The sequence below is a fragment of the Miscanthus floridulus genome, chromosome 5 (genome assembly GCF_019320115.1).
Source record: "Miscanthus floridulus cultivar M001 chromosome 5, ASM1932011v1, whole genome shotgun sequence".
Taxonomy (NCBI): Eukaryota; Viridiplantae; Streptophyta; class Magnoliopsida; order Poales; family Poaceae; genus Miscanthus; species Miscanthus floridulus.
The window spans coordinates 82631729-82659579 of NC_089584.1; the positions used below are offsets into that span (position 1 = coordinate 82631729).

At 50.5% G+C, this 27851-nt stretch overlaps 1 pseudogene; it reads right to left on the minus strand.

Moving 5' to 3' along the window:
- Positions 1-238: 238 nt before the first annotated feature.
- LOC136454841 (uncharacterized) lies at positions 239-27501 on the minus strand (annotated as a pseudogene).
- Between the last annotated feature and the right edge of the window lie 350 nt (positions 27502-27851).

The window sequence follows — 27851 nt, forward strand, 5'->3', positions numbered from 1 at the left end:
GCTCTTATTTATCCTTGATACATTTTCTATCAAATAGCCACATAATGGTATACAAAAATTTATTTATAGTTGATCCTAACTACATGCAAAGCATTAAACAGTTTAGAGACGAACCCCCTGTCTGTGGGTTGTATGACCTGTCTTTATACCTGTCTGTATAATAGATTCGAGGCGCTTAGAGACGAACACCTGTCCGTGGGTTGTACATGCCCTTACAACTTCTCATCCAACTATCCAAGATCTTGCAGACACACTCTGCCGATACCATACAGTATCATAGTATTGCAAAAGACAAACAAAGGTGAACTCAAATGATCACAATCCTCAGAATCAAACGGATAGGCAGCATTGATCATCGTCCTTCAAAAGTACAGGTGCAACACTACAAAGCTTTAGAAACCATCTCAAGTTCCTTCATTTGTCTCATTGAGGCCTTGCAGGTTCCAGTCCCACAGATGGGCAAACTTAACCGTTGGAGTGGCAAGTCATCTGTGGCTATTGGCTGGTATAGTGGTATGCAATACCTGATAGAGACATAGCATAACAATATTAGTAGCTCTGAAAACAAATTCCAGAAAGATGTATGGCATATATAAACAGTTTTAGAAATCTAAGCCACTTTATCTGAATAATTAACTTGATAGAATATACAGGATTAATGAACCCACTAGATCAAAATGTATATTGCTCCCTCCATTACTTTATGACATCCAAGAATGCATGCAACCAAACGTCTCTAACTTTGCTAGTTTTTTTAGAACTACTCTTTTCGATTAGTCATATGAAAATAATCATGGGATCTGTCGTTAAAAAAATTTCCATAGGTCCTGTTTGGGTCCCAGAATTGAGAGGAATTGAAAAGTAATCTAATAATGAAAATGGGAAGCACTTTCTAGATATTGGCTTCAATTCATGGGATCCAAACAGGCCGTTAGTAACCGTATAGTATCATTTTTCATATAAAAAACTAGCTGTAGAAATTCCATATTGGAATCTTGTAAGCTCCAAAACGTCATGCTACAAATGGAGGGTGTATTCATCAAGATCATAGCAATGTTGCTGAAAAGTTTGAGCCTGTAGCATAGGATGTCACAAGGTTTGGACCAACTACCATGGTTGTACTCTCCCACAACATAGCTACCACAATATGTGGGTGTGGACTCTAACAGATGAAATGCAATGGTCTACGGAGCAAAGCTGAGGGGTAACGATTTCAAATGCAGTTAAACACACACTTTGGTGTCTGGTAGTTAGCAGCTAGGTTAGCCTACACAGGATGAGCAGGTCAGATTCGATTAACATTTTGTAATATCCTGGCCATGCTGACGGCCTTCTCTGCGCTGGATCACATTCACATATCTAGTATATTCTAGTAATAGGCCAACAAAAGAAGCCTCCACAGTAACTCTCATGGCTTAGAAATTAACAAAAAATACTCATATAATGGCTTTTCTATTGCCATTATTAAAAAATAAAGCTAAGTTTTGGCAAAAAGGACAGCATAACAATATGTCTAACATCTATTAGCTTATACAGAAGAGTCCATGTGTGGTGAGATTGATTGGAAAAGAAAAAAAAACAGTGAACTTCCTAATTAAAGAAAAAAAATGCATAACAAATCCCACTTTTGCCGTTGCACGTTGATCTTGAGTACTGACATGCAGAGGTACGGAAGAGGTGGATCCCTGGCAGCGGTGGTGGCCCTCCAAGGCGTCGATCTAGGCAATGTTAAGGATGATGACAAGCTCTCCAGTAACCATGGATGGTAGTAAGGGAGCTCTTTCCTAGACATAGTGAAGGATCTCAAACAAGGAGGGAAGTTGAGCATGGATGATGACAAAGGCAGAAAACCTTCATGGATAGAAAGGATGGTAATGCAGCCATCACAGATAAGGAAAATCTGCAGTGAGCAGCAAAGGTGGTCATGCCCGAGGTAGGCTAAGCATGTTATCAACAGCAGGGTTCAGTTCCGCAAGGAATGAGGAAAATCAGAGTGATCCATGTGTTCAAGATCATGACCTAGCAAGAAGATCCAAGTAGTACATAATGACGAGGAAAAATAATGCAGCACCAGAGAGGAGAGGGAAATAATGCTGGCAGCTAACTTCAGTGATCTTGGATACAATATGGACTAGCAGCAGTATCGACTATCGTGGCCAACAAGCTACATGCCAACACTGGCCATGAGGAGGCTCAAGAGACAGACAAAAGGGGTAAGGCCACAAGGGGATGACTTGAGTTGCCATTTGCCAATGCCCGAACTGCTTATCAGCAATGGAGATGACAAACAACATTGATATTAGGTTGTGATTTGCTATATAGCCGCACAAATGCATGGACAAACTTGCTAGTTAAATAGCAAATTGCCACCTGAGATAAAATAGTAAATTGTTCTGATGAGAACTGAGGAAAGTTCCTATGCAACTGTGTCACCCAAAAGGTGAGATGAATGATGTGTCATAACAAGCAAAAGCAATGCAATTCAGTAAATATACACTTTTTCATTACCATTACAATTGGAAGTTTGGGAATAACACACATCATGGTTGTGGGCAAAAACTATATGTAGATCCAATGGGCTAAACTGACATACCAGGACACATTTCTCATCCTATCTACAACTGACAGTACCAGAAGAAAACACAGATCATGGCATTTTTTTGGAAGAACTGATGTTGCATCTCAAGCTGGATTCATAACAGTTATGACATAATCAAAGCTTAAGGGATCAGGGGTTACAATAAAAAAATAATGCACTGTGTAGACTTAAGCAGTTAAAGAATCAGACATAATAGTAACATATATGACTGTCTAAACTGGATGACTAGATGTGCCGAAAACTCGAAGTGCAGGTGTGGTGTTGACAGTAACAATATGACCTGATATGAAGAATACAGAATGTAAAGAAGTTTGAGAAAACCATGATAATACCTCCAGATTCAGCAACCAAATGGGTCACTCTGAAACAAATCGATGGCTCTCTGGAAGCCCCACACAGTGCCATCTTGCCTCTCCACCACAACTCTAGCATCTGTAGATACACACCCTTCGGAAGATAAACAGCATAGCACAAAATCTTGAACAATTGCCATCCACAAAAACATGCAAGTCCTCCAACATTTGAGCTCTTTCCATGATGAACTTTGCAAATGCCAGCTCACTATCCTCGCCTCGCACAGCTTGTAACACCAACTTCTTGAGATGTGAATATACACATTCTGTGAAGCCAACTTGATCCCAGAATTCTATGCCAACATTAACCAGTGCTTCAGAAGGAACCGACTACATGGCAACCAAGTTAATGGTTTAGTTTAGCAAGTAAAATCACAAACTACAACATGAATGATGAAGTCATGGCCTTGATACCTTGATGTACAATGTCTCTAGGCATGGGAAGCACTTAAGCAAGGTGGGCATCAGTTTCACTTGATCCTCGACTCCAAACTGCACCTTCAATGCCAGTGTCCTCAGGGTCCGAACCATTGCATTTGGCTTTATCTTTGTCTCAAGCTTCAATACAAGGAAGAGAAACGGAATGGTTAAATATCATCTATCCCACTATGGAAAGGCAAATGAAATAAGCAGCACACGCAGCGTAGCCCCGTTCGCTTCCCGAAAAAAAAAACCAAAACATTGTTCTAGCTGATTTGTTACGAGAGAAAAACACTGTTCCAACTAAAAAAATAACCTGAAAAATACAGATTATAAGAGAAGCAAATAGGGCTGACAGTATTACCAATCTTCAGTTGATGCAGTCCAACATCGAAGTAACCAAGAATCTTCAGCTTTGGTGCTTTAATGATTTTAATGTGCGTGGCATCATCAGCAATCGGCTCCACCAGCAGCCGATCCAGGTTGGGCGCATCGTCAAGGTGCACCTCTCTGAGCATCGACATCCAAATCACCATATCGCGCAAGCTCCCCGACCAGATATGGAGGTGATATGGAGGTATCTCGGGTAGTCCTGCGTCAGAACGAGGGCGAGGGTCTCGAGCTCGGGGCAGCGTGGGATCACGGCGTGGAGGTCGCGATCCTGCGCGGAGGAGTGGACAATGCCGAGCTCCCGCAGACTGAGGAGGGCCGGAGCGACGCCGGACTCAAATCGTGGACTTTGAAACGTTGGCTTCTGCTTTTCTATGACATTAAGTGCATTTCACCTCTTTTTGAATCTTAATACATGTATTTTGTCCCTAAGATGCCCCTTTTGCCCTTCTGCTGTTAGGAACGTTTCATTCACGTTGGTTGGCTGGTGCAGGGCGCTTTTGGCTGGCTGGCCGTGGTCTGGGCTGGCTGGCCGCCATGTACAGTTAACGTGATAGTCATGCTTGTCAGTTAACGACATATGAACATTTAGATCGATTTCAGAAGGGAAAAGAAAAAAGTTTTGTTCTGCTGTTCAGTTTACGTGATAGGCATGCTTGTCATCAGTTATCATGTGGTTAGTCAGAATTCATGAATCGCATCACGGCCAAAATATCACTCATGTCAGGTGGAAGTATCGCGTCTTCCTTCTCTGACAGCACGAATATGCCGCCGAGTCACGGAGCGCCTCGTTTTTCTTCTCTTCTGATTCTGAATCGCTGTTGTTTCATCTCTATGCCACTCGATCTAAGGTTACGGGCTCGCGAGTCCTCTCCGTCACCCGCACACCCCCCCGTACCCGCAAGGCCACGACACCGCGACTGCGCCCTTTCGGTCCGCCATCCACGGCCCGCGCCTCCGTTCTTGTCTTCTCCTCCTCCATGGCTGGTGCCGGCGGGCTCCTCCGTGAGTTCGCGTTGTCCTCCGCGCTCCGCCAACAGTGTCTGACAATGCTGCAGAAGGCACAGTTCACATGTTTTCTGAAATTTCAGCATGTTCAGTTTCAGAACCTGCTGCACTGCAAACGGGGCGGCCAAGCCAGAGCCGTCGAGCGGCTGGGGCTAGGGTCGAGCGTGGTCTGCGGCTAGGGCCGCAAGGGCACCGGCGATCGGCAGGAGGTCCAAGTCGTCGGCCTCTTGCCCATCCATGGCGGAGCGTCGAGGAACGGCGGCGGTGTCGGGTCGGGGTTAGGGCGTACGAGAAGGGTAGACGAAACGATAGGAGGATTGAATGATCAATCGCATGCAAAAGGGGCAGAAGGGCAAAAGAGTCACAAGAGAAGAGAAATACATGTATTTAGATTAAAAATAAATTGAAATACACCAAATATCATGGAAAACAAGACGCCAACGTTTCAAGGGTCATTTTAACGAAGTCAATGTTTGAAGTCCTATAATTACGAAGTGTGTTGTTTGGTTGTTTGGTGTCCTATAATTACAATTTTCTCAGACTGAGGAAGGCCGGAGAGACGCCGGACGTGTCTGGGAATTGATTGAGGCCAATCCAGACGCGGCCAAGGGCCGCACAGTCGAAGACCTCGGAGGGGACGCGGTACTCGACGGGCCAGGAGCCATTGATCACCACGACAGGGTCCTTGACGTCCCTGGAGGCAAGGGAGGCGAACACGGAGACGACCTCAGCGTCCTGCGAGGAGGCGAGGCGAACAGGCTGTCGGTATTGGCCGAGGAAACTGTTTACAAATAAACATCAGAGGCTCGTGTAGACATAGCATCAACCAGAAGTACTGTTTATCATCATCATCAACCAGAAGTACTGTTGGCTGATTTATTGGTATTGGCCGAACCGAACAGGCTGTCGATCTTCATCCACACCTACCTCTAGGCATAGCATCAGAGGCTCACACCTATCGGTATTGGCCGAGGAAAGAACCGAGATTTTTTTTTGTTTCGTGGAATAAAAGGGAGTCCATCACTGTCTTATTACTTCTTAATTTTTTTGTTTGGTTTATGGAATAAAATAAATTATTAGATCACTAACCTAGGCTCTATTCGTTTGAGCTTATAAGCCAGAATCAGTCATACTTTTTCAGTCATGGAACAATATTTTTCTCTCACAACAAATCAGCCCCTACAAATCAGCCGCAACAGCAATAAGTCCTGCCGAACAGAGCCCTATTCTTCACAAGCTAATAACTAGTACTAGTTTAAAATTTGAGAAATTGACTCATGATGCATCATCTCATCTAGAATGGATTCATTCTCCAAACCAAACACTCCATAGATTAAGACGTAGCATAAGATTTGAAATTTAAATTATTTTATATACACGCAAAATGTAAGGTTCCATTCACCAAGTACAAAATATATGAATGAACAAGAACACATAAATAATATATATACAAAATCTGACACTAAGGTAATAAGGTTAGAATACTCAAAAGATACAAGTGAAATCAAGAGACAAGTCGGAGTGACAATGAAGCTTCAAGTGTGTCTAGAAAACCTAGGTAATTGCACTTTTCTTAATCTTCTCGAGATCAATTTCTTTGAATATCTCTCGTTAAATTTAACACACCATTAAGTCATTAAACCAAGCATCGAACATCTTGCTGCATAATTCAGTGTTGATAATCTTCATTGCTGAAATGCCCTTTTAGACTGATGTGATCACCACCGGTGGTAGCAACAATGCCAACTCAATTCGATGATAAACTAATGTGAATACAACTTGTCTTTCAATTTCAAGTTCAACCATTTTTTCTGCTAGGATTGCAAGATCGTGACAAACTCTAAATTCATTAAGTCTTCTCACGTGAATAATAAATGTTTCAAATTGATCTTTTATATCCTTCTGATCAGAATTCGAGAAATCATCACAAGATATATCTGTAAGCCCAACAAGCTTCTCCACATCAAATTTAAAGGAGTCTTTTGGGATAAGACAAGAAAAGGAAACCAACAGTTCCAAAGATACCTCATTAAATTGGTGATCTAACTCAGGGGTAATAACATCTATAGCAACATATAGAAGGTATCAACACAATATTGATGATCTTGAGTGATGTTTTTTCTCCCCCTTTTCTTGATCTACCCCATATTGGTACTGCTTCATTCATATTGGTACTAGAATATCATTTTCATTGCCCTAGGACTTAGTTAATTTCCAATTATCTACAATTGGTACACCAGGTAGGGACTTCCCCGAAGCTTAGATCATCATGTCACTAACATGTGAAAATATCGGAGGCAACAACAATGGAACTCACATTTAGGTTAACAAAACTTGATCTCTTCAATACACTCCCCTCCCAATACAATTATTTTGGAACTCTGGTCTTTAGATGCACAACAAAGCCCAGGCTAGATTACACCGGGTCAACAACATTTGAGTTAGTGGACCTACTTGTATAATAGCTCTGCTTGAGTACGCACCTGATCTTGTCAGAGTCAAGTTGGACAATGTATTTGATGCCTACAAGACTACTCTGACTCCAAGCTTTGTATGCCCCAGTCAACTGATCTTTATGCAGACTGATATGGGAGTCAGCCCTACCCAACTATAGGACTTTGCCTCGTGGGTCCAGACTGGTTGGATCTTTAGAGAGCCCCACAAGTTATGTAAACCTGGGGCAACAAGGAAGAGTTACTTGAGGGACACGCTAGCCGATTTGTGATTGTGTTGGATCTTGTAACCCTTAGAATGGAGGAATGCTTAAAGGCATGGTTTTGACCTTCCTTGGATTACTGTCCATTTTGCCAATTGTGAAGCAAATATAGGAACTACTCAAAGCACTTCTCCTAGAGTATGGGCTTGGGTCTTTTACTTATTTAGTGGGTAGGACAGTAAAGCCATGAGAATTCATAGGATGGCCGGATATCTGAGTGAGGGCGATAATTGCTATTGTGTCCCTCCCGATGAATCAAGAAAAGGGTAGGGAAGACTATCATGTATTTTTTTGTGACTGGTGGATGCATGATATGTGAAAGCGACTAAATAAAGTATGACATCCTTTTCAACTAAGTTGGACCTAAGTTCTTCATAACAACAAAGAAAAGCATGCAAAAAAACTAACCACAATACATGGATCCATTGCATTATAAAGACCACTTATTTGCGAAAGGACTAACTTGGAAATGTTTAAGAAATCAACAAAAGAAGGGAATCTACTTTGTAATTTTTCTACTACTAGAAGTCAATAGACAAGGAAGTCTTTGGTCACTACAACCACCATTCAAAAGGCTTTTGGGCTTAGCATGTGTTTGGATGGAGGGTTGAAGTGGGTTGGGTTGGGTTAGACCTCTTTTTAGGGGTGTTTGGTTTAGAGTCCATAGGGGTTCCTAGGAGAGAATATTCCTAGTTGATGCGGGTTCGTTCAATTCCATCGAAACCAAGAAACCGTCCTAACCCAGTTCTGCTGCTTCGTGGGTTAGGCAAGCGAGGGCGCCACAACAAGGGTGCAAGGGCGGCGTGCGTGGCCAAAGCAAACTAGGGAGCAGCGGCACGTGCTGCTGGGGAACTACAGTGCATGCATACTAGGAGCTATGGTGCACGTGGATGGGGAGCAGCGCATGGCTAGGCCGAGTTGCGGCGCGTGTGGATGGGGAGACACGGTGCACACAGTTGGGGAGTAGCAGCCAACCAGAGTGAAAGAGAATGAGGTAGAAGAAGTTGAGAGCTACAACATGGGCCCCACCAGTCAGTTATTCATCCCACTCATACAAAACCTGGACAACCAAACACAGAACTAGGTTGAACCCAACCTTGTGAACCAAACATGAGATGGGTTTGACCCATCAAAAAATCTAGGTGGGGTTCAACCCATCTGAAAGGATCAACATGCCCAAGAGGGGAATGAATTGGGCTAATTCTAAAATTATTTGCAATAATTGAACCCTACACTTAGCCCACTTCACCCCTTGTGTCTAGAATGTGATTCTAATGATCTACTGCCCAAAAGTTTAGCACCCTAAGTTCCAATCCTACTCTAGCATGACAATTCTAAGAATGTAAAGACAAGAATTGAATTGTTTAAAAGTAAATGCTCAAAGTAAAGAGAGGAGAAGGAATGCGGCGATGTTTTGCCGAGATATCGGAGAGTTGCCACTCCCCACTAGTCCTCGTTGGAGCACCCACGCAAGGGTGTAGCTCCCCCTTGATACACGCAAGGATAAAGTGCTCTCTACGGGTTGATTCTTCGACACTCCATCGCGGTGAATCACCCACAACCGCTCACAACTTTAGTTGGGTCATCCACAAGCTCCACTGCATGATCACCAAACTCCCGATCACCACCAAGTCGTCTAGGTGATGGCGATCACCAAGAGTAACAAGCATGAACTCTCACTTGACCACAACAAGCCTAATGAGAAGGGTGGATGCACACTTGCTACTCTCCTTCCACTAATGAGGCCTTAATCTTGGATTCTCAAATCTCAATCACCTCACTAGACTCTTGCTCTCTAAAGCACTCTCAAGGGTGTTTCTCAGCTGATCAAATGGGCAAGAGACCTCCCTTGGATGAATAGAGGAAGTATTTATACCCCTCATTCAAAACGAACCGTTAGGAGGTTGCGTCAGCGTTCTATGGGGTGACCGGATGTTCTGGTCAGTTATCCCCGCCATAGAGCCATTAAGTTGTGAGCGGTCTCTGACCTACGTCCGATCAGCACTGACCGGACATGTCCGGTCATGAAAACTGCTCTCTAGACCCTTATTGATGTTGACCGGACGCTGGAGCCCAGAGTCCGGTCGCTTTGCTATTCAGCGTCTAGTCAGTAACCGGAACCTGACCAGCATCCGGTCAGCACTGACCGGACACGTTCGATCAGGATTCTCCCTCTCTAGAACCTTACTAGAGTTGACCAGACTCTGGCATCCAACGTCCGGTCACTTTTCACTCAGCGTTCGATCTCAACTAGATGACTTCTCCTTGATCAAATGAACTGACCGGACTCTACTGTCAGTGTTCGGTCACAACCAGATCAACGTCCGGTCAACATTTGACCCTCCATTCACTTCCAACTCGACAACATATGTGAATGAAGTTTACTCCAATTGATCTTAGGGCTACTTCAGAGCTACCAAGTGCTAGATTTAATAAGTGTGCACCACACCTAACCCACTAGACTTACCTGGGTCAAGCTACTAGTTCATACCCCCTTTAATAGTAAGGCCAAAGGAAAAACAAAGTCCTAAACTACTCTAAGTGTCTCTTCAACACCAAACGACACTTAGAACTAGTCCATCCTTAACCTTGTCGTCCATCCTTTGAAAACCGAAACGATTTCCATCGTAGGGGCATAATTACCATGATTGTCCAATCAATTGCCATTACCATGACCTAACTTAATTGCCTCTGCAAAACACACGTTAGTCATAGTAATCAGGTATTGTCATTAATCATCGAAACCCAACTAGGGGCCTAGATGCTTTCAATCTCCCCATTTTTGGTGATTGATGACAATACAACCTCGAGTATGTAAAAGAGATGAGGTTTTCAACATGCTTGGTTCATATAAGCTTTTGACAATAAGAGCAAAGAAGTTAGACAAGCTTATATGACCCAAGCCAACATGATGTACTCAATAGATATGAAATAAGCATGAGTACAAGAAATGAAGCTCATTTGAATCGGAGTAAAACACAGAAGCAAACCAAATGAGCATAATGGAGTGAAATGACATATATAAAGATCAAAGTAGAGAGCACACATGTCGCATATCACATAAATATCACAATCACACTTATGTAGTTCAATGCATGAAAGTAAACATGAATGCATAATAATGTATCGCACATAAAAAACCAAACGTAATAAATAAGCTCCCCATAGATATATCGCTCCCCCTAGATCTAATCATACTCGATCCCTCTCCCCCTTTGGCGTCTAGCACCAAAACCTAAGGATCGGTCAGTGGGGCTGGAGCAGATGAGTCGGGCGCTGAGGTGCGGTGAGCGATCTAAAACTAGGTAGCATCATCCTCTAATCCGGAGCTCTGAACAGTCTAACCCTCTATCGCTAGAACTAAGGCTGAAGTGGTCTGGGTCAGATCTGGGGCTGGTGCGGCCTAGGACTCTACAGGTATCATGGAAGCAGGTGGCTCTGATGATGCAACAGAAGAAGGGAGAGTCTCTGTAGTCCTAGTGACTAGAGCAACAGTGGTAGGTACAGGGATATGTAGCTCTGGTGGTGTAGGCTACCCTGTAAGCTTGCTGAATGTCGCACCAAGGCTCCTAGAAACTAGGGTATCAATCACAAGCACTGAGGAGCTCTGAGCCGGTGTGAAGCCCGTGATAATAGGTGTGAAGGAAGGACCCTGGGCTGGCACTAGAGAAGCAAACCACTAGGACATCTGCTCTATTGGTGAAGCAAACTATGTCACTGGTTGTCCCTAACTCTGAAGCCCACTAGGCTATAAAGCTAGAGTCACTGTAGTGGTGATAGGCTGGCCGAGCTGAGGTGGTACAGACCCAATAGTAGTAATGACATGCTGCATGAATCCAAGTAACTGCTGCTGGATCAGGAGCTGCTACTGCTGTATAGCCTGCTGCTGTCGCTGGAACTCGTCCTGTCTGGCTTGAACCTGTGCTAGGGCTACTGTAGTCTCCTAGGCCTAACATGCCTAATCCTACCTCATCTGCTCAAGTATAGCAAGGAGAGTGGGATCTATCTGTGGTGGCTATGGTGGAGCTAAGCTAGAGCCACCGACCTCACTGTCATGTTATCGAGGAGGCATCTGAGGGATAGCCTAGTAGTCATCATCTGAACTGTCACTGGGGTCGCTCTTGACCATACCCTCCTGATGAGCATCTAGCTGCTCCTCCTCTGTCACTGTAATGCCCCTGATGATCTCATCCTACTGGGCTACAGTCTCTAGCACCTCTAGGCGATGGCATGGCTGGCTATGTGTCCTCGCTGCACTATGATAGAGCATCTGAGTCATGTTATATGGTGGAAACTCTATAGTAGCTCCTATGTACTCAGCCATAGTCTCTAGGGACATCACTGTAACTGCCTTGCGAATCAAGAATGTAATCCAATGAGCATAAGGCAGCTGTCGATGGCCTCTGAACCCCTCTGCAAGAGTATCCTCCATCTCTAATAGTATGACATCCCAGATATCAAACAATGTCTGCTGGATCAGGGAGTTGACCAACCATAGCTGAATGCGAGTCAATCCCTCGCGATATCCCATCCTCAAAAATAGGGTCCTCCTCATGATAGCGTCAAGTAGCCTTGCTGTAGCAATAAGATCTCTCGGTGTCCTGCTCGACCGACCCCTCGCCAAAAGGCTCTGTAAAGCAGGGTCGGACCAAGTCTGTGGGAGGCACAAGACCACTGTGAGGGTGTCTAGGAGGCTCTGTCTGACCATAGCACACTTCATGTAGGTGAATGGGTGCCTTTGGAATCCTGAGGATCTCTTTGACCCTAAAGCTCGTCAGGCTGTAGTCACGGCCTCTGAAAGCAAAGTGAATGAATCTGTGGCTCGGGTCAATCCAAAGTGAAGCATAGAACTCACAGACCCATGATGGAACATATCGGCTAGTCCATCCAAGTAAGTCTGTCAGCCCTAGTAGATAAGATAGGTGAGGGCGGATCTGCTCTCCTGCTGCTGCAATAACTAACTCAATGGAGCAAACCCTCTGAGATCTGAATGCCACACCACTGTTTAGAGAAGCATTGTAGAAGTCCTCCTACAGTGGTGTATAGAATCCCTCTAAAGCATGCTCATCCCTCCTCGGCAGGAACTAGTCCTCAAACTGCACGAACCTGAGTTGCTGCACCTGCTTGGATGTGGCTGCCCACAAATCAAGGTGAGTCACTAGAGGTGGACCCTATGGTCTAGGAGGCAGACGAGAACCCCTCTGCTGTGTCTCTAGCCTCGGTGTCACCTAAGCACGAGTACGACTAGAGCATCGTAACTATGGCTGAGGTGCCTGTTCTGTCTCCTCGGCCTACTCTGCCTCCTAAGTCTACTCTATCTGCTGGGGCTCCCCCTGAGGCTGACTCTCCTCTAAAGTGATCCGCCATACTTTAAGCATGATAGTCCCAGTTGGACTACCATGATGACGATCAACCTACTCGACGGTAGCCCTTTGAGCTCTAAAAGTTGGTCTACAATTCAAACACCACTCTGAGCCCCTCCTCTCTCTGCACGCTCTGCGGCAGCTGCAACTGCTCCTGCTCTCTTAGTATCTGCATCTACATACTTGCGCTTCTTTGTCGTAAGCTTCTTTGCCTTGCCTTTCACCTCAGTAGGCAAGTGAGGCGGAGGCCTCAGATCCTCATCACCTAGACCACCTACATCATTCTTGACATGTGCCATTGCTGGAGCTAAAAAGAACAACTGCCACTGACAAGAATCAACTACCAACTGTCACTTTCAAGGCTTGGCCTCGATTCGTACTCGTGAGCTTGGCCTCGAGTTAACTGACAACTGCCAAAGTGACCTCAAAAACACCGACTCACTGCACGATAGAATAGATCAGATATATGAATAATTACAATATACATCTAGAGATACAAAACTCTAAGAAGCAAGAAATAGGTATGAAATTAGAGGCGATGGCTTGCTACTTGATGAACCAGCGATTCGAAGAGCAAAGGAACAGAAACACAAGGGCACCACTAGGTCGGCAAGGGCTAGGGTTCTGGTGATGTGTGGATGTCAACTGAGCAAGGTAGTGATGGATTAGGGCATCGGCGAGGAGCAATGTGGTGCGGGCGCGTGGCTGTGGTCGCTGGCACGGCGTCACTAGGGCACGAGCGTGCGATTGCTTACGCTATGGAGGCATTGGCATAGGGCACGACGGCGTGGGGCATGGTGGCGTGGCGACGTGGAGCGGGCATGATGGCATAGATGTGGCCGTGGGGGCGCAACTAAAGGGACCGTGACGCCTAAGAGGGGGGGGGGGTGAATTAGGCAACTTAAAATTCTAACTCTAAACTATGGCCTCTTTTTCTAACCCTAGCAAAACCTTTGCAATAGATAAGCTATCTAGATGTGTAACTATGATTTTGCTAGTGTGTTGCTATATCTACCACAAACATAGTAAAGTGATCAATGTAAATGCGGAAGCTAAAGAGTAAGGTAGAGATATGCAAACTCCCATCGACGACTCTAGTATTTTTACCGAGGTATCGAGAAGCATGCAAGCTTCCCCCTAGTCCTCGTTGGAGCCCCTCGCAAGGAATCCCTCACAAGGGCCAAGCTCCCGGTCGGGTACCTCCGTGGATAGCCTCGGGCCTTCCCCACATGCAAGTGGGTCTCCGATGTGCCTCTCGGCAAGCCTCTCCCGGATGCTCCCCGCCGTCTTCACTATCAAGCTTCCGACCAAAACGCCGCGGGCCTTGTTCCCTCCGGTACACGGTGGCGGCCACACCACAAACGCGGTTGGTGTGATCTCGCAAGACTTCAAGCCCCTCTGATGTACAACACTTGTGCTCGCAAGCACAGGGTGGCAAGAGGTATGCAAACCTCACTAAACACTAGGCATAAACCTAGAGCAAGCGCATAAGCGGTGGTCTAATCAACCTAAGCACTTCGCAAAGCACTTATGCTAATCACCTAATAAAACACTAAGCACTATGCATGTGGAGATCACTAAAATGGTGTATCAATACCCTTGGTATGTTTCCTCAGTTCCACACACTTCAAATGGCCGGTTGGGGGTTGTATTTATAAGCCCCACTGAGAAAGTAGCAGTTGGGGTCGAACTCCCATGAAACTGCTACTGACCAGACGCTGAATCGTCCTGACCGGACGCGTCTGGTCGTCCCGACCGTTGAGCCAGCAATGTACTGATCGGACGCTGGCCAGTGTCCGGTCGCCTGCCATCGGACGTGTCTGGTCGCAGATGTGCCGCTCTGGAACCTTACTGTAATTGATCGGATGCTCATGTCCTATGTTTGGTCGGTTGCCGCCAGCGTCTGGTCCAGTATCCGGTCGCCTGTTTGCTGAGCCACTCGCCCAGCGTCCGGTCGCCTGTCCAGCGTCCGGTCCTGCATTCGGTCACCACGATGAGCTCATTTCTTCATGATCTTGCGTACGACTTGGTTCCAATCTTCATGCTTGGACTTTGCTTGTTCTCTTGGGTCTTTTCTTGTGCTCCTAAGGTCTTGCTTGAGGTGTTAGATCATTGGATCATCACGTCGCCTTCGTCCAAGTTATGTCTTGCACGCTATTGAACTACAAAACAAACACTTGTAAATTCATTAGTCTAATTTGGTTGTGTTGGTCATCAAACACCAAAATCCAAAGTAAATGGGCCAAGGGTCCATTTTCCTTACAGCAGCACGGGCACGCGTGGGGAGAACGGGCGCGATAGCGAAGGCTAGCGCATGGGTGTGGGCAAAGGCGTGGCACAATAGAATTAGGGCATGAGCTCACGTCGGTAGATGCAAGATGAGGTCGGTGTGTACGACAATTGGATTATATGGTGGCCCCTGTGATGGATTAAGAAAGGAAACGAAATAGAGTCCTAGATCCAACTGACTTCTATTGACCAAACGCTCTGGTGGCAATGACTGGACGCTGTCACCTAGAGTCTGGTCGACAACAGAGAGGTCCAAAACCTCCCAAGTCACGGTCGGACATGTCCGGTTAACCCTAATCGGACGTAGCTAGAGTCCGGTCCACCCTATGTTCATCTTGTTTGATCGACCGGATGTAGGACCACCGTCTGACCAGACGTAGGGAGAACACTATTTCAGCATCTGGTCACTCCTTTGCGCTTCTATTCACCTCCTATGAACTGACCAGACGCTAGAATCCAGAGTCCAGTGCAGCGTCTGGTTACTCTTTTTAGCAAATCTTCAATGTTCCTTCGCGCTGCCTGTTCCCAATCAAGTCCCAACTTCAATAAGATCCAAATAAACATCAATTAGGACTGATGTGAGTGACCTCTCTCAAACCCTCAAAATTTTCAAAGTATTTTGCCTTAGGCTATAATTCCTTTTGAGAAAATAGACGATAAAAATGGTGATTGAAGAGAAACGACAAAACAACATACATGCATATGCAATGCAATACTTAAAAGTAATTCTAGTTGCTTGTCAAGTTTGATCCAAGGTTAAGCTTCTTCACACGCTTTTTGGCGGTTATCTTAACCATGTTAGACAAGCCCTAAATGCATTACCAAGAAGTAAACATGTTGTATATTACAATGCAATGCAAGGGACAACACAAGCTCATTTTCTAATAAAGTTGCTAAAATCAAGCACATTGAGCTCATTCCTCAACCAACAAAATGTAGCCTCATCTAGTAGTGTTGGGTACCATAGAACAGGGTACCCTAAGCGTACACCAAAAGAGTCACTTAAATCTCATCAACAACGAAGTCAGAAGGTAAGCCATGGGTTCATCAACGGCCCCGTCCGAGCCCACCGGCTCTCCGCCTCGCCTGAGGCCTCGCACAGGAGGTCTCGGCGCCCTGACGAAATCTCTGCCTCGCGCGAGGCCTCTCGCAAAAGGCCTCGGCAAGGAGCCCAATCTCCGTCTCGCCCGAGGCCCCATGCGTACAGCCCCGAATGAGACAGTTATTCTCTGTATCGCTCGAGGCCGGCTTGTCAACAACCCGTCGCTCCTGCCTTGACCAGCCTTCCTGATAGCATGTCACGTCTTATTAATGCGTCAACCACTCCCGAAATCTCAGCTGGACGACGGCTCAACACTACGGAGTGGCCGACAGGAAGTCGCATCAGTGCCATACCGGCTGAGAAAGGGCATAGCGGGGATTACCGGCCACTGTATTCTGGTGCTATGCCCACGATCAGCGCTCGCACTACACTGTGCCTTGTGATCCCCGCCCCGTAGACAACGCGGCATGGGAAGCCTGGCCTGGGTCATCATCGCCTCCGAACCAGCGTACTAGAATGACCGCCCCCTCCGAGCCTCGGCACCCTACGTCAGGGCCTCGGCCATCTCAAGATTCATGTCTGCCGAGACCCCCACCATGGTTTGGCCTCGGCGCCAACCAAGCCCCAGCCTCACACGCAGTTAACCCACAGTGACCGCACGCTGACCACCGCACTCGCTTCGAGGCAGCCCCGGAGCTTCCATGACGCATAGGATCGGATGTGACCGACATGTCGCCCCAGCGCCTCAAGGATAGACCACTCTGATGACCACGCCACTACAGGAACATGCTACAGGGCTCGGACACGCCGCCTCCATTCACACGACGCCTTATAGTTAGCACATGTACTATCCTTGTCCTCTCTTCAACTATAAAAGGAAAGGACTTGGGCCATTTCTAGGGGAGACAGAGGCACTCACGAAGAACAACACCCTATAACACGCACACTTCCCTACCACTTGAGAGCAACGTATCAAGCAGCCCACATCACTCCCCGCCGAGACCTGGGACTAGCTCCCTCTCTCACCGTGCTTGTAACCCCCTACTACAAGCACTTCGGTGCAAGGAATACAAGATTGATCTCTTAGACTGGACGTAGGACACCAATTGCCTAAACCAGTATAAGCCTTGTGTCTCTTTGCATCACCATCCGGGATTGGGAACACGCAGCATAAATTCACTAGTTGGTTGAGGATCCCCCGGTCCAAAACACCGACAGTTGGTGTGCCAGGTAGGGGCCTCTGCGTGTCAGTTTCGTCATTCCAACAAGTTCTGAATGGCAGACCCCGTACGACCGCTCTGTCTCAGCACGGTGGTCTGGTTCGGGAGCCTAGAGTTCATGTCTCTAGGGCATGAGTACAACATGGTACTTCTCACACCCCGAGCCCCACCTGCTGACGACGACGTCACGCACCAGTAGCCGAGGCACAGGTGGCGCTCGGGCGGCCGCTCTCGCCTCGCTCGCCAGGCACGATGCGAGCAGGATCACCCCAAGGCCACGTGAACCCAGGGCGACTCGCCGCTCTCCGACGGTGTCCCATGACCAGCTGTTGGCGCAAGGTCCCTGGTTGGGGACCTGTCTAGCCTGAGCCTGGACAAGGGAAAAACACCGGTGGCACCCGGCGATGCCCCGACATCAAGCTCCGCTCCACCACTACCTGAAGAGCCAACTCCGGTGGAGCAGAGCCCGGTGATGGCACCATCTCCATACCCCTTCGGGTTGAGAAATGCCACCGCCTCTTATGCTTACGCCTACGCTTCCGCTCACACAGATCTCTCAGAGCGCCGCCAGCGCTTCGCTTTCGACTTCGACACCACCGCATCGACCCACACCCATGCCGACTCCTCGAAGGAGGACGAGGCATGGGCCAGAGCGGATTTCTTCGACCTCCACAACTGTGAAACCATGCGTCGCTTCTTGGCCACAAGTGACTATTGCTTTGGCTACTTCGATTCTGACGATGAAGGTACTTACGATCCCTCTCGTGAGTGCCTCCACATCGGACTTGGGATGCCAAGAACGGGTGACGAGGACGAGGGGGTGGGCAACCGCACTCCGCTTCATCAGGGAACGGGTGATGCCACGCCTTCACGCATTGTCCCATCGGCAGCATGAAACAAGAACCTTGCCCTCGGACAATTTCGACGCCCGAACCTAGAGCAGCTCCGTGAGCTTCAGGCCAAGGTTGAGCAAGATCAGCTCCTTCTGCAACAACTTCGAAACACTCTCGAGCAGGAGCAGCAGGGTCGCGGTGATGGCGGAGGAGCCCGGCGACAGGTTCGCGACGTACACCACCGCATCAACGACGATGAAGGGGACGATCGTCCCCCAATCTTCAATCGTGCTAGCCAGAATGTCACGGTGGCGGCGATGCTAGTGCGCACGATGCCCGAGCCCTCTACCATGGAAGGGCGATGGGTTCGCGGTGAGCTCCGGGATCTCCTCGAGACCGCCGCGGTGCAACAGGCAGAGAGTTTCGCCTCTCGGCGGTGCGAAGCCATCTCGGACCTCCCCTCAGCACCACATCGACAGAATAGGGAGGCCTTGGTTCGTCTCGAGCCTGCTCGGGTGCCGATAATCAATAGGATCCCCTCGGTCCATGACCGCCTCGACAACCGACGCGAGGCACAGGGTGACCACGATGTGGTCGGCCGACGACGATGCCACGATAGTGAGGGGCCCGCCTGAGGCTACCATCCACATCGGGGCGGCCGTTATGACAGTGAGGAATACCGCAGTCCTTCTCCTGAACCACTTGGCCCATGGGTCTTCAGCAGAGCCATCCACAACGCTTAGTTTCCAGCCTAGTTTTGCCAGCCATCCAACCTCACAAAGTATAGCGGCGAGACCAACCCCGAGCTTCGGCTTGTCGATTACCGCCTAGCTTGTCAGCTAGGCGACGCGGACGATGACCTGCTCATCATCCACAACCTCCCCTTGCTCTTGTCAGACTCGGCACGAGCCTAGCTCGAGCACCTTCCTCCCTCTCAGATCCATGACTGGCATGACTTGGTTAGGATCTTCATCGGGAATTTCCAAGGCACATACGTGCGCCCTAGAAACTCCTGGGACCTTAAGAGCTGTCGCCAGAAACCAGACGAGTCTCTCTGAGACTTCATCCGGTGCTTCTCTAAATAGTGCACCGAGTTGCCCAGTGTCGGCGATTCAGAGATCGTCTAGGCTTTCCTCTCTGGCACCACCTGCCGAGACTTGGTCTGAGAGTTAGGCCAGAACGTGCCGTGCTTCTCGACATCGCCACCAACTTCGCCTTGGGCAAAGAGGTTGTAGGGGCCATCTTCCCTGAGAACGACACCAAGGGGAAGCGGAGGGATGAGGCCCCTGAGGCCTCGGTTCCCCACCTCCCCAAAAGAAAGAAAAAGGATCGCCAGGGGAAGCGGGCCGTCCTCGAGGCCGATCTAGTCGCGGCCGTAGAACGCAAGAATCCCCGAGGCCCTAGGGGCCCTAGGCCTTTCGATGACATGCTTAAGAAACCCTGCCCTTACCACCAAGGCCCGGTAAAGCACGCCCTTGAGGATTGCTCCATGCTGCAGTGTTACTACGCCAGGCTCGGGCTCCCCGACGACGATGCCAAGCAGAAGGGCGCCGGCGATCGGGACGATAACAAGGACGATAGGTTCCCCGAGGTACACAATGCCTTCATGATCTTCGGCGGACCCTCGGCGTGCCTTACAGCATGGCAGCGAAAGAGGGAATGCCGAGAGGTCTTCTCGGTCAAGGTGGCCACTCCTCGGTACCTCGACTAGTCTCGGGAGGCGATCACCTTTGATCGAGATGACCACCCCAACCATGTTCTGAATCCCAGGCAGTACCCACTTGTTGTTGACCCGGTCATTGGCAACACCCGACTCACCAAGGTGTTGATGGACGGAGGCAGCGGCCTCAATATCCTCTACGCCAACACCCTGGAGCTCTTGGAGATCAACCGGTCGAGGCTCCGAGGTGACGCCGCACCTTTCCACGGCATCATGCCAGGGAAACACATGCGACCCCTCAAGCGCATCGACCTTCCCGTCTGCTTCGGCACCCCCTCCAACTACCGCAAGGAGGTCCTTACCTTCGAGATGGTCGGGTTCAGGGGAACCTACCATGCCATCCTAGGGCGGCTATGCTACGCCAAGTTCATGGCAGTCCCCAACTATACCTACCTCAAGCTCAAGATGCTAGGCCCCAGCGGTATCATCATGATTGAGTCCACGTATGAACATGCATACGACTGCGACGTCGAGTGCATCGAGTACGCCGAGGCTCTCACGGAGGCCGAGACCCTCATCGCCATCCTCGACCAACTCAGTGGTGAGGCGCCTGACTCCAAACATCGTGCGGGGGCGTTCAAGCCCGCGGAGGCCATCAAGCTCGTCCCGGTCGACCCCGCCTGCCCCGACGACCGAGCGCTGAGGATCAGCGCCACCCTCGACATCAAATAGGAAGTCATGCTCGTCGACTTCCTCCGTGCAAATGCCGACATATTCGCATGGAGTCCCTCGGACATGCCGAGCATACCGAGGGAGGTCACCGAGCACGCCTTGGACATCTGGGCTGACTCTAGACCAGTGAAGCAACGCCTGCGCCGATTCGACGAGGAAAAGCGTAGGGCCATTGGTGAGGAAGTGCAGAAACTCTTGGCGGCCGGGTTCATCAAGGAAGTGTCCCACCCAGAGTGGTTGGCTAACCTCGTATTAGTTAGGAAGAAAAATGGGAAATGGAGGATGTGTGTAGACTACACCGGTTTGAATAAAGCCTGTCCAAAAGTCCCCTTCCCATTACCCCGAATCGATCAGATCATTGACTCCACTGTGGGGTGCGAGACCCTGTCTTTCCTTGATGCATATTCTGGTTACCATCAAATCAAGATGAAAGAGTCCGACCAGCTTGCGACTTCTTTCATCACCCCATTTGGCATGTACTGCTATGTGACTATGCCTTTCGGCCTCAGAAATGTGGGGGCCACGTACCTGCGGTGCATGACCCAGGTCTTTGGCAACCACATTGGGCGAACCGTCGAGGCCTATGTGGATGACATCGTGGTCAAGTCTAGAAAGGCTAAAGATCTCGTCAACGACTTGAAGATAGCCTTCAAATGCCTTAGAGAGAAGGGCATCAAGCTCAATCCTGAGAAGTGTGTGTTCGGGGTCCTCCGAGGCATGCTCTTGGGATTCATAGTCTCAGAGCATGGCATCGAAGCCAACCTAGAGAAGGTCTCGGCCGTAACTAGCATGGGACCAATCAGAGACCTCAAGGGAGTCCAGAGGGTCATGGGATGCCTTGCGGCCCTAAGCCGCTTCATCTCACGCCTCGGTGAAAAAGGCTTGCCTCTGTACCAACTCTTAAGAAAATCCGAGCGCTTTTCTTGGACCCCCAAGGCCGAAGAAACCCTCGATAGGCTCAAAGCACTGCTCACAAATCCTCCCGTCCTGGTACCCCTGGCCAGGGATGAGGCCCTCTTACTCTACGTCGCCGCAACGACCCAAGTGGTCAGCGCTACCGTAGTAGTAGAAAGGCAAGAAGAGGGGCTTGCTCTACCCACCCAATGACCTGTTTACTTCATTAGCGAAGTGCTCTCTGAGACCAAAACACGCTACCCCCACATCCAAAAGCTGGTCTACGCCGTAGTCCTGGCCCAGCGCAAGCTACGTCACTACTTTGAGTCCCACCCAGTGACCGTGGTATCGTGTTTCCCCTTGGGAGAGATAGTCCATAACCGGGAAGCCTTAGGCAGGATAGCCAAGTGGGTCGTCGAGCTTATGGGGGGAACCCTTGACTTTTGCGCCGCGGAAAGCGATTAAGTCTCAGGTCTTGGCCGATTTTGTGGCTGAGTGGACCGACACCCAATTACCACCTGCTCAAGTCTAGACAGAATGCTGGACCATGTACTTCGACGAGTCTCTGATGAAGACCAGGGCAGGCGCGGGTCTCCTCTTCATCTCACCCCTCGGAGTACACATGCGCTACATGGCGTGGCTCCTCTTCGCCGCCTCCAACAACACTGCCGAGTACGAGGCCCTCGTCAATGGCTTGCAGGTCACCATCGAGCTTGGGGTACGGCGTCTTGATGTCCGGGGCGACTCGCAGCTCATCATCGTTCAAGTCATGAAGGAGTCAAACTGCCTCGACCCCAAAATGGAGGCTTACTACAAGTTGGTACGTCGCCTAGAAGACAAGTTCGACGGTCTTGAACTAAACCACATCGCGCGGAAGTACAACGAGGCCGCTGATGAACTGGTAAAGATGGCCTCGGCTCGGGCTCCGGTCCCCCCGAACATCTTTGCCAGGGACCTCCACAAACCTTCCATTGACTACACCTTGGTAGCAGAGGAGGGCCCACCTGTCGAACCCACGACAGGGCTTGACGCCCCCTCTGCTGCCGCGACTCTCTCGACCAAGCCCGAGATCATGGAATTCAGCACCGAGCCTCCCCAGACCGACCAAGACGCGGATTGGCGAATCCCATTCCTTGATTGGCTTGATTGGGGGGAGCTTCCTAGTGACAGGACCGAAGCCCAATGGCTTGCACACCGAGCCAAGACTTACGTCCTCTGTAATAATGAATTGTACAGGCAAAGTCCCTCCGGTGTCCTCCAACGATGCATCACCGCCGAGGCAGGCCGAGCCCTGCTTTGGGACTTGCACGTAGGGGCCTGCGAGCACCATGCGGTGCCTCGGACGCTTGTGGGAAACGCTTTCTGCCAAGGGTTCTACTAGCCGACGGCGGTCACCGATGCCACCAAGCTAGTACGCTCCTGCGAAGGATGCCAGTATTATGCTCGGCAGACACATCTCCCGGCCCTGGCCCTCCAAACCATCCCCATCATGTGGCTATTCACCGTGTGGGGGCTCGACATGGTCGGGCCTCTACAAAAGGCCCCCGGGGGCTACACCCATCTACTGGTATCAATCGACAAGTTCTCCAAATGGATCGAGGCTCGTCCGATAAATCGAATCAAATCCAAGCAAGCAGTGCTGTTCTTCACTAACATTATCCACATGTTCAGGGTCCCTAACACCATCATCACCGACAACGGGACACAGTTCACCGGCAAAAAATTCTTGACGTTTTGCGATGACCACCACATCCATGTGGCCTGGTCAGCCGTAGGACACCCAAGGACCAACGACCAAGTAGAACGTGCCAACGGCATGATCCTACAAGGCCTCAAGCCAAGAATTTACAACCGGTTGAAGAAGTTTGGCAAGAAATGGCTCGCCGAACTCCCATCGGTCATCTAGAGCCTGAGGAACACCCCAAGCCGAGCCACGGGGTTCACGCCTTTCTTCCTGGTCTATGGGGCCGAGGCCATCCTCCCCACTGACTTGGAATACATTTCCCCAAGGCTACAGGCCTATAACGAATGAAGCAACCGAACCACCCGAGAGGACGCCCTCGACCAACTGGAGGAAGCCCGAGACGTCGCGCTGCTGCACTCGGCTAAATACCAGCAGACCCTACAGCGCTATCAGGCCCGGCGCGTCTGAGGCTAAGACTTGAAGGTAGGCAACCTAGTGTTGAGGCTAGCACAGAGCAACAAGGGCCGCCACAAGCTGACCCCGCCATGGGAAGGACCGTACATCATCGCCCAAGTGCTGAAGCCCAGGACCTACAAGCTAGCCAACGAAAAGGGCAAAATCTTCACCAACGCTTGGAACATAGAACAACTACGTCGATTTTATCCTTAAAATTCCAAGCATTGTATATATTGTTTCTCAAAATAGAATTGAAACCTATTTTTTAGTTGTTCTAATTTTTCAAGAAATTCTCCGAGCCTATCATTGGTCTCGGCAATATGATGACACTATAAGGGAGACTCGGCTCTACCTCCATAGAACCGAATCTCCCTCGGGGGCTAGATGGGGGATTCCCCCTAAAGTCCCACGCGCCATTTTTAGTCGTTTTTCAAAAAAATTCCTACGCCAAACCCTCTAGCACGCTCTGACGAATCGGTTGCGGAAAACCCAAGGACCAAAAGCCCGTCTCAGGGCCAGAAGGCCAGTTGAGTCGCGAGATGGCCTAAGCCTCCGGGCTACGGCGCTCCCTCACCACCTTTCGCCCAGGGGATGGCTTAGGCTCCAAAGAGGTTTTTTGCAAAGAAATCAGATCAGAGACAACAAGAGGATAGAGGCTCGGAAATACAAGACAAACGATTAAAGAAACACAAGTACTTTAAAAAGAAAGGCCTCGATGGCCACAAGTGTTACGATACAAATTTAATTCCTACTCTATTTACATGGCCGCTTGGGCCTAGGTCAAGGCTCAGCACCTCCGGCATCGGCAGACGGCGGGGGAGGGACCACCTCCTCTTCAAACAACATTGCCAGCGCGGTGCTAGGGCCTTCCGCCGCCTCCAACAGCTTCGTCACCACCTCATCGACCTCATCATCATCATCGGGCAAGACGTAGCCATCGCTGATGGCTTGAAGGTCAACACCAACGTAGTGCGAGGCGATGATGGCCAGTGCGCGCTTGACGCCCGTATGCAGCGCTCCTCGGAGCCGCTCACGCACTTGACCGCTCAGTGCAATCAGACAGCTCCCAAGGGAGCTGCCTAACTGAACCCCCTCGACCACCAGGGCCTCGCCGGCGGCACGGGTGGCACTTTTCAGTGCCTTGTGCTCCCCGATCTCGGTCTCGAGCACCATCTGCACCGCACTGGAAACCTCGACTACCCGGGTAACCTCCGCCTCTGACTCTGCACCACGAAAAACGGAATGGGGTTGAGCGAGAGAAAAAACAAGCTAAATAGGGACGGAAGCCTACGGAACTCACCCTTGGCCTTAAGCTCCTAGTGTCAGGCCTCGACCCGAAAGGCCTCGGCTTTCTCCTTCAGGCGCTGAGCCTCGACCCGAGAAGCCTCGGCCGCCCTGGAAGCTTCACTCCCTAGCTCTGCGTCACACGAGGAAGTTAGGGAACGAACGTAAGAAAAAGTGAATAAAATGAAGGGACTAGGACTCACCCTCGGCCTTTCCCCTCCAAACCATAGCCTTGGTTCATGAGGCCTCAGCCGCTGCAAGGGCCTCATCCAAAGCACCTTTTGTCAACTGGTGCGCATTCTGTTCTGCCCCTAGCTGCCCGGCAAGAGCTGTGGCCGAGGCCATAGCTTCTACGGCTCAAGACCTAAAGGCATCCCGATCACTGGCCGCGCGGGTGAGCTCCATCTCCAATTCCTTGGCCCGCTCCACCAGAGGGACGAGCTGCTCCTGGGCCATGGCCGCCTCGACCTTCGCGTCGACACAACGAAGACGGAGGTCCTCCACCTCTGCGCTCCGCGCCGACCGGAGCTCGTTGGCGCCTGCAAGAAGGCCCTTCTACCACTGAAGCTGGTCCCAGACATCCCTCTCCTAGCGGAGGAAGACTGACTTCCCAAGAGATCGGGTCTCGAGCTCCTGGGGGAAACAGAACAGGGGTCAATCCCTACAAAGAAAGCTCAAATAAAGACCACCACATGGGAAAAAAAGCACGAACCTGGGCGACTCTGGGCAAATCGTTGGCCACCACGAACAGCGCTGTCCATAGAGACCGCTCTGCCAGCTGGTGGTACTACTCGAATGTGTCCCAGCGACCGCCCTCGGCCATGTCCTCGAGGGCAAACAGAGGCTCTGCCTCAGGATCATCCTGGCTTTGCCATAGGACACGCGGGTGGTTCCACCCGTGGGGCTCGGGTCACACCCGCGCGAGGGCCGAGCTTCCCTCGCCCGGGGTTGGAACTGGCTGTTCCACGACACCAGCCACCTCAGCGCCGGCCATCTCCTACACCCGAGAAGTATCGTCGGAGGAGATCAGAAGAATCTCCACCTCTCGGGCGCTCTCCCGCAACGGCGGCGGGCCTTGAACCAAGGGTACCACCAAGGCCTCCACCGCCTTCATCTCCACTTCCTAGGCCGGCAGCCCCACCACAATCACATTAGCGTCGGTGGTCCTGAGGGCTCTGGCCTCCGCCATCATGGCCTCAGTGGTCTCAGGGGCTCCGGCCTCCGCCATCGTGGCCTCGGCGGTCGCGAGGGCTCCGGTGCCCGCCGCAACGACCTCGATGGTCCTGGGCACCGCAGCCTCCATCGCCTTGGCCTGTGAAACCTCGGGGACCTCAGTCCCAGTGGTCTCGGTGGCCAAGGGAACCTCGGCCGCATCCAACCCACGGGCCTCGCCATCGCAGGGCAGAGGCGCTCCCTCCCCTCCTGTGTTAGGGCCGCCTCGGTAGCCCCTCCTTGGATGGCCGGCTCCTTTGGGTCGGCCTTCGCCGATGCTGTGCCACGTTGTAAGGTGGCTTGTGCCTCCGCCACCCAGTGGGCGGTGGAGCCAAGGTTAACCTTGAGCGCTTTAAGGGGCGCCAAGGTAGGCACCTCCACAGGCCGCTTTTGGCTAAGGACAAGACGATCATAGGGTCAGCACAAGACAAAAGAACGAACGGAAGGCACTGAGACCCCACCAAAAATACACCTACCTTGAGCGGGGAGGCAACTGCTTTGCCATGGCGACCCTTGTCCGCAAAGGCGGTGGTGGCGGTAGAGGCATGGCCTCCGTGTCCATCGGCGCCAGTTGGTCCTCAATGGACCCCGGCGCCCCCTCGGTCCTCTACGGGAGCAGTTGTGTCGCCTCCGCTGCCACTTGCTCCACCGCCGCCACCGAGCCCACCGGGCTGACGGCGCATTTGCCCAACGCCTACGCCTTGGGCGTGTCGGCCTTGGACCCAGAGCGGGCAATTGCCGACCCCGGGTCTGCTCCTCCTCCTCCTCCTGGGACCGCCGAGCTACTGGCCGATGCCCCGAGCACCGTCTCCCCTACGTTAGGGAGATGGTCTAGGGGACCCCGCCCCATCTCGCCCTCGTCATCCCTGTCTGAGGCCTCCATCGACAGCGACGGCGACGAGGATTCCTCCAACGGGAGGCCATCCTTCCTTTGCTACCGGCGGCGCTTATCCAGTTCCTCATGCGTGAGGATCTTCTTCGTGCGCTTCGCCGCCTTGGCGTCCTTCCTCTTTTTCTGCGCCTCGGCGTGCGCCCGGTTGATTGCCCGCCGCCTCACGTCCTCAGGAACGGGCGGCGGAGAGGCACGCACGTCCCTCATCCCCTACAGGAACAGCGAACGCGCATAAGGGAATGAGAAGTAAGGTGAAACGGAGGAGGCTCGGGGGCTACAACGGCGCATGACTTACCAGCAAGAGGAACCCCCGTGACGGGCGCATCACGATGGGGGTTAGGTTGCCGCCCCTCAGCTTCGCCTCCACCGTCTCCCCCACCCAACGAATAATTTCCTCGTCGGAAAGGGTGGAGGAGGACATCCGGATGCCCTCATTGGGCTCACCTGGCCTCATCTCAAACAGTCACCGCCGCTAAGCCATCAGCGACAGCACCCTCCGACAGTGGAAGGCAGCCACGACCATAGCCGTGGTAAGTGTGGCAGAACCTCCTAACTTATAGGGCCCACATGCACCTGTCACTGTCCGATGACCTTTGACATCTATGCATATGTTTCCATGAACTTAAAAAGACTGTCGGGTGTCCTCGGGGAACCCCGAATCATCCACGATTTCCGAGCAGGGTCATGTTATAGAGTCATTGCAGTATTACAACATTTATTCAAATATCAAAACCAGAGTAAAAACAGCGGAAGTCTTACGATAATATAGTTTACAAACCAGTTGTTTCAAACCTTACAAACTAA